At 40.2% G+C, this 14,241-nt stretch overlaps 1 protein-coding gene across 3 annotated transcripts in view; it reads left to right on the top strand.

Annotated features, from left to right (window-relative positions):
* SEMA6A (semaphorin 6A) overlaps positions 1–14,241 on the top strand; it is a 130,607-nt gene that overhangs the window by 12,096 nt on the left and 104,270 nt on the right. The gene's annotated exons all lie outside the window — the stretch shown is intronic.

Genomic DNA, 14,241 nt, shown 5'->3' with positions numbered 1-14,241 from the left:
TTACTGAAATTAAATTGATTCGTAATATTTGCTGTACTGTGTTCCAGGGTAGTGGTTATCTAAAATAATTTTTAGAGTATGTGTCTGACTGCATGCAGTATGGCTTTATTTTTAACAGAAAAAAAGTCCTCCCTGTTGCATGATCCCACCTTTGTCCAAGGAGATGTCAAAAGTTAGAAAGCAAAGTAGTTTCATATGTAGCCAAGAGAAAAGGTAACACATCTTTTGGATACTTTTTTTTTAAATTATAAAGGGATGTTCTGAGTACAGGGAAAGGTTTCTATTAAAAAGTCAACTTTTATCTACAAGGTGTTTCCTCTCATTTGTGATGAGGGGAAGTTCAACATGCTGAATATGCTGGTTAATTAATTCTCCAGGGATATCTCCGAGGGTGATGCTTTCGTTTTCATATTTTGTTGTGTCCAAAACACAAAACCTGTTAATATTGCCCAAACACATCCGTTCCCAAGAATTAAAAGGACAATGTAATTGCCTTTGCTGCTAGAAAACAGCTACATCCAGTTCTCTAGCAGATCTTCCAACATGCCAGGTGTGCAAGACAAGCCTTTGAAATGTGGTGAATAACTTGACATTATCACATTGTTATTGAAATGCAAATTCTGCGTAGAACATGAAAGAGTTTTAAATGTACGAATAGGACAATGCATGTCATCAACCATACCTAGTCTTAACTTGCTTGTTCTGTGAAAAGTAATCATAATGTATTTGCATCTTTTATTGTTTTTCCTTGGCCATGTTTAAAGTGCTCGACACACCTTCCTGGGTGACACCTTGTTGGGGAGAGAATAGATTGGCTCCTAGCTTTGAGGTGTTTAGATAGGGCTGTTTTGCCCAGTAAGGAGATGCGTTTCCCCAAATGAGTGTTGCTGAGTTCTACATTAGAATTAGAAGTCAGCTTACTGACTGTATTTAATGGTGTTATTATTAATAATAAAGACTGTTTATATAGTGCTTGTGTTTTTCAAAATGTGTTTATAAACATTGCCTTATTTCATCTTATCACAACCCTCTAGGTTAGGCAGGATAGGTATTATTACGCCCAATTTAAAGATGAGATAACAGGTTCAAAGAGGTCAAGTAATTTGCCTAAGAGCACACCTCTGGTAAGGGAAGGGCCTGGACAAGGTCCCAAACCATATGAATCTGAGTTTTGTGCTCCTCCATATCACTGTGTTATGTACTCAATATTTAAAATTAAAAAAAAATTAAAATTATCCAATCATAGTTCTCACATTATTCCTATTATGTGAGAAGTGAATCCTGACACAGAACAAGTTTAGAAGTAGCTTTTTGAGGATTTCATCAGAGGCTTTAGTGCAACCGGGACCTAAATTCCTACTTCTCAGTGAAATACCATTGCTAGGAGGGGACACTCACTGTCTCTGGAGGTTCTTAGAGTCTTGAGTCAAAATCACCCTAAGAAATATCAAATGGCAAATGGCAGGTGATTTTATTTGGGATTCTAGTCCTATTTTATGGTCGGGATAAAAATAAATAGTTACATAAGGGTGGCAGTTTTGACCCTGGCGCAGGGTAGAACTGGAGGGACAGAAGGTTGAATTAGATACTCTGTCAGGAATATCCTCCTGGGGCTTGCAACTCATACCTATAAAACAGAAACACATTTTTAGCAAGGAATGAAATAGACTGCATGGCACAACCTAAGTGGATCTTCCCTCTGACAAAGGTCATTGTACTCTGGTTCAGGCTACTAGATCTAGTGAAAGCAGCAGCTCAATTTAATTCAATAGATAATTTATTTAGGACCTACTCTTGGCAAGGAAAAGTTCTACACACTGCAGAGAGGCAGCGGTGAACTAGTTCAGAATTTACTGGCTGTGTACCTACTGTCGGCCCACATTTCAGTGAAGAAGGTAGAGATGTGAAGTCTTTCTAGTGTAAGGCCTGACTATTCTCTGTCCCAAATGCAGAATGCAGAAGATGCTAAAAAGGCCAGAAGTGGCTCTGTCCAGCTGGGAGGTCAGGCTGGACTCCATTGAAGGAGGAAGCATTTCAGTTGCGGAGTGAGGTCTCCGTATTTGGGAGGAAAGGGGGAGGAGGAGCAGTGGGGTGAAGGGAAAGGCAGGAGCAAGGCCCAGAGGTGGGGAATGTAGGACTTGGCCCCCGCACAGCAAGGGGCCCTCCTGGTGACTGACGCACAGGGACAAGGTGATGTGGGGAAGCCCTGAAGACAGAGGAGGCATTGAGGCAGCTTGTGGAGGGCTCTGCCCAGGGTGCTGCAGGTGGCTGAAGCTTTTCAGCAAGAAGATGATGTCACCAGATCCGTGTTTTAGAAGTATAAATCTGCTAGGACTGTGAGTGGAAAAAGGAAACAGATTCTGGGTATGTTGGCATGGTACAGCCAACAGGATTTGGGGCCAGTTGGATGTGTGGGGTAAAGGAGGGGAAGGAGTAAAAAATGGTTCCAAGGTATCTCACCTCTGGGGAGCTGAGTGGATGGTTGCGGCATTGGCCAGGACAGGAACCCAGGTTTACAGACGAAATATTTAATTAACTGCTGTCATAAACCCTATTTAAGTGACACATAATAAGCACAACACCAAAGTCCAACACCTAGTTGCAAGGCTCTTGTATTGGTCCGAACCCCGAGAGCGCGCCAACAAACAACACAAGGCTGTGTGGAGCAATACGCTGTTTTAATGAGCGCCTGGGTGCAGACGGGCTGAGGCCTAAAATGGCGTCGGCCCCAAGTGAGGAAGGGGCAGGGGTTTTATAGTCTCCTCTAAACAGGAAGCGTCCCAGTCTGACTGTAACTGCTACGTGGTACCCTGACGGCCTCTGTTGATCTCCAGGGGGTACCTGTCTTCTGGCCAGCTGTCTTCCTGCTTCTGCTATCTGGGTGACGCACCAGGCCTTGTGGACTGGGCCTGAGGAGGAAGGAGTTATTCATCCCCCCAAGCTTTCAGGCTGGGGGAGAATCTTTCACTAGTCCTATTGTGCTCACCCTCAGCTCTTCACAAAGACTGCTGAAGTTTTTGAGTATGTTTCAACTATAGCATTTGGTCTGGCAGTTGGGACCACTCTTCAACTTTAGGGAGGCTCATACCATAATATGAGGTGGCTAATACGAGGAGGACGGAAGCACATTCATTGCATCTATAAAAACCATTGTTACAAATGGGCACGAGGACCAAGAGCTAAATGATCTGTTCATGTAAAAATCGGGGCATATATGCAGCCACCTAGTTCCTGTTATTTCATTCCAAACAATTTTACTTTATGAAAGTTTTTAAATTCTGAAATTAGATATACATGTGTTCTCCCTCTCCCCCCAGCTCAATGTTGGGCATATTTATATGAGTGTTTGTCTCTTCAATTGCCATGTGCAACTGAGGTGTTGCAGACGATGTAATTCACAAAACAATGCTTAAATTGTGTTGTTTATTTAATAAGACAGTGTTAATCAGACAGCTAGGCCTTTTTTCTTTTTTGCTGCATTGTGCTAAAATTGAACACTGCTTATGCAGTAGACAGGAAAGTGTGCTTAGTGATATTTTACTTAGGAATAAGTAAATCTTCATTGCATAGATGATTAGGGAATCCCAAATTTCATTTTATGGTTTCAACCTTTAGATAAATGTTGATACAGTTGTCCAGAAGAATTTTTCGATGACTCTACTAGTTTAAAATAACTAATAATTATACTATTTAAAAGAATCCTTAAATGATGGGTATTTTCTAAAGCATGCGGGGCTTAAAACCTAGATGATGGATTGATAGGTACAGCAAACCACCATGGCACATATATACCTATGTAACAAACCTGCACGTTCAGCACATGTATCCCAGGACTTAAAGTAAAAGTAAAAATTTAAAAAGATAGGTATTCTATATTTATCTTTCATGTTGCATTTTTCTTTGTGGGGTTTCTATATAAAACTTGTAACATGAATGTTTTATTCTCATTCTGTATTTTAAAAAGAAGCTGAGTAACAAAAGGAAAACGAAACAGGATTGGAAAATCAACTATTTTCAGGGGGCTTTAACAAACCGAATATCTAGAAAGGTTCTAGAGAACCTTTATGAAACTGTTTGGATGTCTTATTTTAAAGGCATATTAGAAGTAAACATTAAGGAACGATTTGATTTTTAAAAAATGTTGGGACACCATATTTGAGTTGGTATCATAATGCCGAGAAACCGAATTATAGATTATTTATCTATTATGTGCCACATTATTGCATAGTTGTGCTATTGCTTGTTTCTAACTTTACTTGGAGGCTGCCCTCTAGTGTTACTGAATCTCAGCACAACCACTTTTGTTTAGATCCCATGAAAGGTGACAAAACACACAGAATGCTACCATCTAGTCAGCAGCTAGAGTGTTAAGTTTATGATACATAGTTTGAAAGATTTTGAATAAATTAAAATGTGCACATCACCAGTGCTCTTGATGGCATAGAAGACAGCATTGGAAAAAACACACACCAATGACTGTGAATTGAAGCCATATCCGGAATACGAAGTCTAACACAGGTTTTAGGACTACCTTAACCAATTAACTTCACTTTTATTTTCTATTTTGTATGTGCAAAAAAGCTCCATGTGATAAAATAAGCTCTCTCTAAATAAGGCTATAAGAACTTCTTTAGTTTAAATAAAAATTATAAATATTAAGAAAAGCACTTTGGGAGGCCAAAGCAGGCCAATGGCTTGAGGCCAGGAGGTTGAGACAAGCCTGGGAAACATGGCGAAACCCCATCTCTACTAAAAATACAAAAATTAGCCAGGAGTGGTGTCTCATGCCTGTAATCCCAGCTACTTGGGAGACTGAGGCACGAGAATCGCTTGAGGCCAAGAGGTGGAGATTGTGCCACTGCACTGCGGCCTGGGAGACAGAATGAGACTCTGTCTCAAAAAACAAAAAGAAAAGTATTTCAACCACCATTGGGTGGGATATGTTTGACCAGACAGCCTCAAAATTTATGATATAATTAGTCCTCAGAGAAGAGTTCTCAAACTTCAACACATTTTTTCTATTACAAACCTTCAAAGAGTAGATCCAAGCACTTTAAAGATTATTCTCTAAAGATATTAAGAAGAGAAGCACACCCTGCAACCTAAATGGTGGTGTTAAGTACTTTTCTGACAGTAGTGCCAACTCTGCTTTTTCTTGGATGAAGAGTAAGCATACTCCAGAGTCTGCAGAAAGTGGGGAGAGTAAATTTCGGACACAGTAGCTATTTTTTGCATGTATAATAATGGCATTCTCAGTGGATTATGAAGGTAACGTTGCAACACTCCAAGTACATCCAGCTCACAGCAGCAGAGTGACTGACGTGTATTCTATAAAAATGGTTACTGGTAACAGTGGTTTTCCAAAGTTCTGAAACTCAGATCAGGAAGAACAACTAAAATCATATTAGCGCTACTACACACACACAAAATGAAGCTGAACACCAAAATGACACTTGGGAGTCAGCTTTTCTTCTAGGGGGTGTTATGACAGAGTAGTTAAAAGTATGGGCTCTGGAGGTTGCTATTCTATTGGCTGTGAGATCTTGGGAACATTACTTAACATCTCTGTGCCTCGTATTCATCATCTGTAAAGGGGAAATACTAATGGTACCTACCTCATAAAGGGAGTCTGATGATTAAATGAAACAATATGCACCAGAATGATGTCTGGTACATAATCACTCAATAAAAATTGGCTATTAATATTTGACACCAAAACCTCCTAATATAATTAGCTAAATTCAATGTTTTTGTCACCAGCAGGATATGGGTTCTTGAGAAGTAAAACTAAAAAGACAAGATGATGAGGAGATGATAGTGTCCAGATGAATCTTTCTGCCAGTTTCTGTCTCTTTATGTTCTTTTGTGTGTGAGAGCATGGTTTAAAATAACTGAGTAAATAATCATTATTTCATTTTATTTAGGAAATATAGTACATGCCTACTATGTGCAGAGCGCTAAATTAGATGCTATTGGATATTTCTAAAATATTAAATAAAGCATTAGGAGTTAGGTGATTACGTTTTGCTACAGTTTTTATTTGCCTTTGTTGTGTCCAGTGCCCAGTTAGGAGCCTATGTTTATCAGGCCCATGGTGCCTTGAGCTATAGCCTTCCTGTCTTCTGTTCTCAGAGGAAGAAACTCTGAGGTCATAATATGAAGTGTTTCCTCACTGGGTGAGTTTTCTGAATGCAGTGTTTAGATTGTAGGTAATGTGGATTGTGTGTTTGGAAACACAATACTCAGGGATTTTCACTAACAAAGAGGGCCCAAAGATCTCTGTTAATTAATCAGATTTTTAAAAAATATGCATTTATCTTTTAGAGACTGGTCTCCTTCTGTTGCCCAAGCTGAAGTGTAGTGGCATGGCATGATCATAGCTTACTGTAGCCTCGAGGTCCTGGGCTCAAGTGATCCTCCTGAGTAGCTGGGATTACAGGTGCACACCAAGCCTGGATAATTCTTACAATTTTTTTTTTTGAGGGGGTTCTTGCCATGTTGCTCAGGCTAGTCCAGAACTCCTGGCTTCAAGTGGTCCTCCTGCCTCAGCCTCCCAAGTAGCTGGGATTACAGGCATGAGCCACTGCACCTGGCTCTGTTAACTTAATGTCTGACTCAAAAGCAATGTATAGATACAAACAAGTTTATTTTATATAATAAAACTTTGTTATATGTGGCGTTAACTATTTGTACCAATAAACTGAATTTTCAAATTGAGTCATGGGGTTTATACACTTGTCTTTCACAAAACCAAACAGCTGAACCGCTAAACAGCAAAGTGGATAGATTGGAAAGTAAACCCCTATTCTGAGCCTGCCCTCACCCCTACTTCACTGAGGTGTAATGAGGAGATAGAAAAGAAGTTGGGTGAGTCAAGAACAGAAACAAGGGCTGATCATTAGTCCTCAAGCAAACGAGAGTTAATTTTGGCTTTATCCGTTCCAGTTTACTCAGGTGGGCACAGCCTGATTCACAAAAATAAGGAACTTGTTGGTCAGGGGTTAGGGAATGTGCTAACAAAAGCTTGGAGACTGGGTGTCTCTGGAGCTGGATAATGGGAACTGGGGCCCCTCCTTCCCAGTGGCAGAGAGGATTGTGTTCATTTGGTATTCACCCAAAGTCAGAACCATCTGACAGCTGTTTGGTATTTCTTGTGAAATGGACTTGGGCCCTGACCAGATGCTAGTGGACAGATGTTCACAACACAAAAGCCTTCATCAAAATAGGCACTAATTGGCACCCTCCTGACAGTCTCAACAAATAAGGCAGGAATGGGCTGTATCTGCTGTTGACCATCTCAACGCCCAAGCCTGCCTTTCCTGGCTTAGGGAGGAGGCCCTGTTGGGGAACTGAGCTTTCTCCATAGCCAGAGATTTTTGGTTCCAGGGCTTCTTGACATGAAACTCCCAAAAGGTATTGAATATTTGTTTTATATGTGTATATGCTTGTATGTATACACTTAATTGAAACCTTTTAAGAAGGTAGGCCAAGAAAGGATCATTTGGACTTCACCACCCACCTCTCACCAAGGCAAGTCTTAAAATGCAGAATTTTCTCCACAAAGTTGGTTTCTATGCAGCAGTTTTTGAACAAATACTTTATACAAATTGTTACATATTATCTTCATATGAACCCCTCCAAATAAATGTGTGTATTTTATTTTATCTGTGATGTAGTTTTGTGCAAATAGTTTTGCTAAATGGATTTTTAAAACCTAAAGCTGTTTTAAAGTGGCTATTTCAGGGGCAAACTGGCTTGACTGTGCCCCATAAATCATTAGATAGGGCTTGCTCCTACTTGTACAGGATACAATTAAGTTTGATTTCAACAGTTCAACTGTCTTTTTAGTGCCAGAGACACTTTTTGAGTAAGCATTCTCTCCTCTTTTTTTCCTCTGAATTTTGCAAGTTGGGAACAAACTCTAACTCCTGGCTTATTATTAATACTATTGGAATCTGTTACCCATCTATGTACCGGCAAATAATAATTCTTTCTAAGGCAGGATGTAGTTTTACAATGCATGGTTTAAAACACTTTTACTGATGTTACTGTTTATTACTGTTTATTACAGTAGAAAGCCCTTTCTTACTATAGGGCTCTCTGTGGCTCTCCTCCCATCATTACCCATTGAAGTCTTCTTTTGCCCACTCCTCTCCAGGAATACAGATTTAAGAATGATCCATGCTCCGCTACAGATATTTCCAAAACACAATCTGTATTAACCCAGGCTGGACACATTTGATCAGTCATTTCTGTAATTATTTATTTAAAAAAATGATATACGTGGTTGCTATATCGTATGGAGTGTGAGAAGCTATCTTATCGTGGTACTATTCATCCTGGTTGAAAGGATGTTGGTTTTTTTCCCCCTAACATCTCACTCTCAGGATTTCTCTGGACCAGGAATCCACCCCCTCTTTCCCATTCTCTAGTGTGGCTCCTGCTCCTTTGAATGAAAGGCTGCTCTGACTAAAGGAGCTAGAATATGCCCAGCAACCAAGGCCGGGTACTATTGAGTCCATTGTTTGCTCCCAGCACTGTGGAGCCAAATCTCATTTTATAGCACAGTGTGTTCTAGGAATTCCACTTCATCAGTACAACAGACCTTCTCTAATGCCTTCCTATTTTCCCCATTTGCTGCTGTCACAGGCAGCGCCACACAGTCCTGCGGCAGGCAATTATAATTCACTTTTCTCCAAGGCTCTGCTCTCCCCCTTTTGCAAGGGACCACAAGGCATCAGCTGCCATATTAAATAGACGCTAATGACACCAAGTGTGAGCCGCCAGAGCTGTGGTTGTGATGGTGTGTTTAAGATTTAATCCCTTTAAGGGACTGAACCTGGAGTTCGGAGGTGGTTTCACTGAGGTTTATAAGAAATTTGGCTAAGATTATACTTAATGGATTTTCAAGTACTGAAAGGTATTTGTGTTTAAAGTGAATATATTAATAAAACTTTCCAAACACAGTCACAAAAAATAGATCTGATACAAAATTATGTAACGTATTATTCAAAGTAATATAATGTTGTCTAATAATAATATATTGTATGTGCATATGTGCTGTATGTACTGATTTTCCCTCTGTAGTTTTCTAAGCGGTTTGCTTTCTTCTAAATGGAGAAGTGTCCTTTGGTGACTCACAAGGATTCCGGGGAATGAGCGAATGCTCCCTACAGCAGGGCCAACTCCTCCTGGGCCCTTATCTGTGCCAGGAGATGCTTTTCTCTTGGAGACAGGATCGCCATCATTAGTAACTTATCCCTACACCCAATCCATAAAAGATTTTACTCTTTAAAATTTTCCAGCATATTTTGGCAATGGTGGAATGAAAATGTATTCGTTTTTGTCACATCTGGCAACATTTTGGCACCTCTTATGAAATTACTTTCCATTGGATTTGTAAAAGTGCCCCATTAGTAACACTTCCTGTAAGTGTAAATAAGCTTTCCCATAGCTGTCCCCTCACCAAAATAGATCGGTTTTGAACCTTCCTGCCGGTACAGAGGATGTGGCCTGATGCTCTCTCCAAGATGGTGGCTGTCTCACCTTCATACTGCCCGGGCCGCTTAACTAAATTGCTCCATGGCCTTGTGTAGCTATGCTGAAGGATGGAGAAGAGCGTCCCTTTAATGAACCCAGGGTATTTCATTTATTACCAAATCATTAGTTGACCCAGAGAGTGGCCAAGTAATTAGTGTAAAGTTTTGCAGAGCTTTTTTATATGCACCATCTCATTTCATTCCCATAGTCCTCTATGGCACCTGCCTTTACCCTGGCTTGGAATAATAGAACTTCTGCTCTTGACTAAAAAGATAGTCTGTGTAAAGTTACGTGTTTTATCACTTTACCCAGATATTGTTCTTTGTAATTTTCAACTTAACATACTAAAACATACTGAAAAAAAATGATTGACTACAAAATCCTTTTTTAAAAGAAATGTGTACATCAGAGGAAGCCTTAGGCCATAAATACTGTTATTTTATATACTCTAGGACATTTTAAAGAGCAAGAACAAGCCTATAGCTCACCTTGCAGTGCTCTCCAGGTTAATCAGTGATTCTTTGACTGGTGTCAGTGACATTTGGTGGGTAGTGATTGGCATGCCTGTATTTTCCTTTGTCACCATTTCTTCAGGTTCATGTAGAAAACTGCAGTCAGAATCTACAGACAAGATCCTGTGACTGGCTCTCAGGAGAATCCTTGTGACAAACATCTGGCAGATATGTTTTAAAGTCCTACGATAGCTGTCACAAAGTTGATGGCTCCTGATACGTTACATTGTCAGTCCAGACACACAAATTCTTTACTGGGATTATTGATGTTGTAGCACATCTGCGTTTAATTGCAGATGGGAAGCTGAAAGAGAAAGCTTGTTGTGATTACAACCTCTGAGATACCTATTATATCTGAACTTATCAGGTCAAAACTTAGTGGTGGGTGGGAACGAAAAGATGTCCGCAAATGAAACTGTGCGTGGGAGAAGAGACTGCGTGTCACTGATGACCTGCAGAGAAGCCAGTGCCTGGGTTCAAATCCACCACTCTCTAGCTGTGTGACGTCAGGCAAGCTCCTTAACCTCCTTGGGCCTCAGTTTCCTCCTTTGTAAAATGGAGTAGTAATAGCATCTGCCTCATAGGGTTGCTGTGAGGATTAAATTAGTCCATATGTATACATTCCCTTGAGTGCCCATTACATCATAAGTACTAGATAAGTGTTTCCTATTTTTACATTTCCCCCGAAATCTTCTGCTTTGTAAAGGTAAATCTTCTGCTGATAGACGATGAACTGCAAAGAGAATGTGTGTGTGTGTGTGTGTGTGTGTGTGTGTGTGTGTGTGTGTGTGTGTATGCTAAGACTATCTATCATGCAGGATTGATTCTACACTTGAATTGTAACATGGGCATATTTGGCTGTTGTTGCCTACCTTATGCATTTTGACACCTCCCCTACTCTCAAAGCCCCTGCATGTCACTCGCTTCCTCTACTTTTCCCCTTCAGATTATTTCACCCATGTTCTATTTGGTCATGACCTGTACATGTACCTCATCTAAGTGATGCTTTATGAATTCCATAAAGCCACTCATCTTTGAGGCCTCCAAGAGCAGAGACTATTCCCTAATGATCCTTTTGGGCAGTGTTAGTTGTTAAATGTGCTAACGGATGCCAACGTTTGAAAATAGTGCTGTTGCATGACCTCTTTTGACAATGTTAGATTCCTATCCTTCAGAGTGAGAATTTTAGGCATGAGGCTGCTTGCGGTACTGGGTTGCCCAAGACAAACCTGATCTCCAGGGTTGAAGTTTGGGCATCTATGAATCAATGCCCATCAGGTGATTGTGATGATCAATCAATATTGGGAGCCTCTGATTTAATTAATCATCCTGAGAATAATGTGCCTTATGTGTAAGATTATTAGAAAGCCAAGTTTTCTCTCAGAGTTTCAGTGCAGAGCAAATGATGTCCTGTTTTTACAAAGCCTGAAGCCCAGGTAAACCTAAGGCACTGTTATTACTGTTATTACTGCAGAGCACCTGGGTGCTGTGGAAGGTCCCCAGGCTACAGGATGCAGAGATGTCCACTGGGCACATGCTGACAGATCCTTCAAAAAATGGTACTTAAAGAAGATTAGATCAACATTTCTGGGAAAAGCATCTCTTTTGCCTTCTCATTGGTTCAGTAAACCCAGTTAAAGGCAAAGTTTGCAGCCCTCAGAGCCTGCCATGGGATTCCTGTATCATTAGATATTGTTAACATTAGCACTTCTAGAGTGTTATTTCACAGACATGGTTTCAATGTCCAGAACCAAAAGGTGGAGAAATGGTGTCAGATAACCTTAGAGAGGATCATTTTCTTGGTAATCTCTCCTTTCTTAAAATAAACTATATATTGCTGACAATGTGAAACTTGTGACTAACCTTCAGTAGATATGTTGATTTTGCTTTTAAAATAAAAACCAAGGATGCTTAGAAGTAGTCATAAGAGGAAATATTTTGAAAATGAATGACCTAAAATAATCAATGGATATGTATAACCTTTATATTTTAAAATGACAATCACTGTGATTTAAAGTGCCTCTAAAAAAATTAACTCTTGAACCATCAGTCCCTTTCCACTCAAACCCTAAAGTAATGCAGTTTCATATTTTCTGCTTGTACAAGGTTAGGATCCATCACTGACTCAAACATGATCATTTAGATGACCATTTAGAAGGCCCAAGAGCGATGCAACCAGCATTTCTGGGTCACAGCTAATTGAATGGAATGTGCGCTGTGACCAATCGTACAGGTAGCACTTTGGCAAAGAGGTGTTTGTGAAAGTGCATAAGTATTGTACGTGCATTCTGATTATTGTTTGTATACTACTAAATGCTCTGAAAAGTGTTATAATTTGTACATAGTATGAATGATTTGGTGGGGGGAAACTCCCTTGTGAATTTTGTATCTTTATACAAAATTCCTGTTGTACTGCATTCCTGTTGTCACCAGAAAAGTACTGATATGGCACATTCTGTTAAGAGTAATTGGATATGTATGCCTTGTTAGAAGAGAAGAGGGTAATTTCCCGCTTATTATAAATAAAATTATTCTTATTTCATGTCTCCTGTTTCCACCTCTGTTTATATTTTGTTTTGTCTGGGCAATGTTGGTGGAGATGAAAAAGAAAATTAGCCTCTCTAACCTGCAGTCAGAGGATAGACAACCGTGGGTCCCTGGGGTTTCAGCTTGAGCTACCTCCATACCAGCTCCCCATTCTTGTTTCCCTTTCCAGATCCATGAGGGCTTTATGGTAGTCTGGTCTTCTCCAGGAGATAAGCATGATCAAGATCCTCCTACTTCTAATCTCTCCTCTCCAGGCTTAAGTGCTTCTGTTCTAGTGCTGAGCTCTCCATACGCTATGGGAGGGTATGGAACGGGGGAACTTACTCCGTTATGAATGCTCACCTCTCTGACTCCAAGAGAAATTTTTATTTCTAGATTCAGGCCCTCAAATGGTAGAGGCTTATAAAGACTTGTAAAGTATGCTTTTAGTAGGTCCCTGGCGATATTAAGGGAATTTAGCATGTGATGTTTTTTCCATCTAGTTTTTAAGGGATGATTTATCAGGTCCATTTTGTTGTTTGCTTACAATGATTTTTATTTGCATTTTTCGTTGATTCATCAGAGAGCCTGAAAAGTGCTTATTTGGTCTTTCCATCAGCTAGCACTGAGAACCTTTAAATCAGTGGTTTAGAGTACTCTATCTACAAGATCATGCTTTACTTATTGTATACTTCTTTCTAGAAGTAGAAATTGCAGATAGAGAAGGCCAGGCCTGTCCTCTTATTCTTTTAGTTTCCAAGGCAGCATTCATTTAAGCATAGCATTTAAAATGATATTGGATAATGCCATTGGATAAAACCCTTTTGCAGAACAGAACTGTGCAAAGCAATACTGTTTTAAGGTGAATTGAAGCCATCCAGGCAGAGAGAATAAGGTTGTCTTCTTATCTCTTCTGTTGACTTGGTCTTATCTGTGGGCAGTTGTTTCTTGGCCTCAATTTTCCCATTGGAAAGGGGATTTTTGGAAACATATCTTAAAACTCTTGAGCTGAAGAAGCTATATCAATGAAAAATGTATTGTTTAAACACAATAACTTTTCCGTGGTATGCAGCATTATATTTATACACCATAAGTTGAGAAAAGCCTTGAAAGTAACACAAATACCAAGAAGCCTGTTTTATAATTCCTGACTCCCAGAAACCCTGAGATGTATTCGCAGCCTGTAGTCACCCTCCAGAACCCAAGCAGGACCTTGGAACTTCACTCCATATACCACTCCAAAGCAAGTTTTCTGCTCCAGTGTGATGAGAAATGTGATGTCCACTGAAATGCACCATGAGTCTGGAGAACTACTGTTCAGCCACCTTGGGCATGGCATCTAAATGTACAGTATCGAGAGTGTGATAGCCTTCCCTGGAAGCAAGAACTAAGGTCTGTAAATCAAATCTCAAGTCAAGAGAAGAAAGCCGTCAAGGAAGACGAAGGCATTATAACTTGCCTGTAGTGTCCAGCTGTATTGATACCACAGAGCTTTGGAGCCAATTCAAGACTGGTCAACCCCAAACCGGGAAATTAAGTTTCAGGGGTGCCAGACATCCCTGTTTGCAGATGTAAATGTAAGTGATAGGATAGGTGGTCTTCAAAATAACCATGGTAGCCAGGAAGTCAGAGTCCCCAGCACAAATGTGAGGCCGGGGATAAG

Source organism: Pongo abelii, chromosome 4 (assembly GCF_028885655.2).
Source record: "Pongo abelii isolate AG06213 chromosome 4, NHGRI_mPonAbe1-v2.0_pri, whole genome shotgun sequence".
Lineage (NCBI taxonomy): Eukaryota > Metazoa > Chordata > Mammalia > Primates > Hominidae > Pongo > Pongo abelii.
The sequence above is the reverse complement of the archived record's forward strand: the minus strand, read 5'-3'. Positions and strand labels throughout refer to the sequence as shown.